This window comes from Alexandromys fortis, unplaced genomic scaffold (genome assembly GCF_014885135.2).
Source record: "Alexandromys fortis isolate MF-2015 unplaced genomic scaffold, M_Fortis_MF-2015_v1.1 scaffold_133, whole genome shotgun sequence".
Taxonomy (NCBI): domain Eukaryota; kingdom Metazoa; phylum Chordata; class Mammalia; order Rodentia; family Cricetidae; genus Alexandromys; species Alexandromys fortis.
The window spans coordinates 678,412-680,912 of record NW_026068030.1 but is presented as its reverse complement, the minus strand read 5'-3'; positions in this window follow the sequence as shown (position 1 = coordinate 680,912).

Here is a 2,501-nt window from a genome sequence, read left to right as displayed (position 1 = left end):
GGCAGTCACTATCTGCTTGTCCTGAAGAATGTCTTGCAGACTCTTTCATGAATCAGGAACCCTGAAAGATCATCTCACCTTTACGCAAGTTCAGCAGTCCTCTCTCTGCGGGTTCTTTGTGTCCAGTTTATGCAACAGTTCAGGCAAGAGCAGTTTCTTGCCCAAATAGCTATTAAACTCCATAAGGATCCTCTTCGATGCCAATCTTCCTCTTGAAGTAGATTGGTGATGCCAGGAGCAGAGTGTCTCATTGTCATGAAAAGTCCTAAGTTATTAAAACATTTAATAGCATATTCCGTAGTCTTTGAAAGATATGAAGAATGCCGATCTAACTGAAATATATATCTATATATCTATAAAATCTAACTAACATGACTACAAACTTGGATATTATTAATGATTATCCATTAACAACCTATATACGTTACATTTTGAAACGAAGTACACAATCACAATACCTTAGTCAAGATCAGAAATACATATACATATAATAAAACTGACCTTAAATCTCTATCAATAAAGCAAAATCTATACTAATGATATCTATATCATATCCCCCTTTAAATGTAAAAGAACATTTATAAACAATATATGGGAACATGGGCACAGTTATTTCTCTCCAAACTGCTTCCTGCTGAATGGGGGCTTCGTTAATTAGGTCTTTCATGGTATAACCTGTGTGCTAGTTTCATCTCAGTTGGCAGTTGAGCAAAGTAATTTTCTGAAGATGTTTACAGCAACCCTTCAGGAGGGCGTGGTCTATCATACCATATCGGAATGGAAGAAATGAACAGAGTCTCATCCTCTGTGAAAACAAAAGAAGAAACTCCTTTCCAAAGCATCATGTCCTTAGATCCAAATTTCAAAGCATTTTCAAAATATCTATGTTGAATTAGTTCAGCAGCATTTATAAACAAATATCTTTTGGCAGCTGTTCTCAGCATTCAAACAATTCAAAGAGAGCATAATAGCATACAGTATCAAGATTCTCTGTGTATTTTCCATCTTTGTATGCTTTATTTTAACCTGTATTTCGTTTACTTTTAATTTTATTTTATATTCTCTATATCTTTGTCCTGGAATAACTCTGTAGACCAGGCTGTCCTTGAACTCTCAGAGTTCCGCCTGTCTCTGCCTCCCAGGCATTGGGATTAAAGGTGTATGTACTACACCTTGAACTCACAGAGATCTGTTTGTCTCAGCCTTCTAGGCACTGGGATTAAAGGCGTGTGCTACCACACCTTGAAGTCACAGAGGTCAATCTCCCTCTGCCTCCCAAGTGTTGGGATTAAAGGTGTGTACTACCACACCCAAATATTCTCTTTCTTCCTTATTTTTACTTTTAAGAACTTTTAGCTTGCATATATTTTTAACACTCTATAAATTAAAGTTTTTTTTGTCTTTGAATCTCTTTTTACTGTATCTCTCTCTCTTTTTCTGACCACACGAGCCTTTAAATTACTAAGCAACATGGGTAGAATTAAAGCCGTGGCTTTGCCAGCTAGATCCAGTCCATTCCTTAGCTTTCCAGCCTCATGGCGGAGATACAGGCTGTAGCCATGTTTATAGCCACAACTCTATGGCATTTCAAGGTTCCTGCCAGCCAGCGAGCTACAACAGACAACACTCAAGTCCTCTCTCTGTAGCCGGCCCTCCTGCCTCAGTCAGAGTTTGCCCTGGCAAGATGGCCCAGAAAGCCAGCATTTTTAAACGGCGCAGCTTTTTTCCTGCTACGGCTGAAAACCGAAAAGCATGCATTCAGCTTTTTGTCAACACCGTTTAAGTGTTTTGTGGCAGGACCTCTTAATGAGCTGCAGGGTCTTGCAGCTAAAGCTGAGTCAGGAAGCCTCTCTTAGATGAGAGCGAGTGCTGCTACCAAGAAACCATGCACAAAGCTGTTATTTTGTTCTAGAATTACTTCCCAAGCTGTCTCAGGCTTTATGTGGAAGCAGTTGTCCACGTGGGCGCCTGAATAAGTTCCCTCTCCCTCCCCCTCTCCTGCCCCTCACATTCATTCCTCAGAGAGGGTGAGACTTCCCATGGGGAGTCAACAAAGTCTGGCACATCACTTTGAGTTAGGACCAAGGCCCTCCCCCCTATATCTATGCTAGCCATCAAAGAGAATGGGTTCCACAAAGCCAGTTCGAGCACTAGCAATAAGTTCTGCTCCCACTGCCAGTGCCCCCACACACTGCCTAGTCACACCTGTCACCATCATTCAGAGGGGCTAGTTTGGGCCTATGCAGGTTTCCCTACTATTCCCCAGAGTCAGTGGGCTCTCACTAGCTAGGGTCAGCTGTCTTTATGGGTTTCCCCATCATGGTCTTGACCCCTTCACTGATACTATCACTCCTTTTCTTCGACAGGACTCTGGTAGCTTGGCCCAGTGCCAATGGTAGACCTCTCCATCTGCTTCCATCAGTTGTTAGATGAAGTTTCTAAGGTGATAATTAAGGTAGTCATCAGTCTGATTACAGGGGAAGGCCACTTTAGGTACCCTC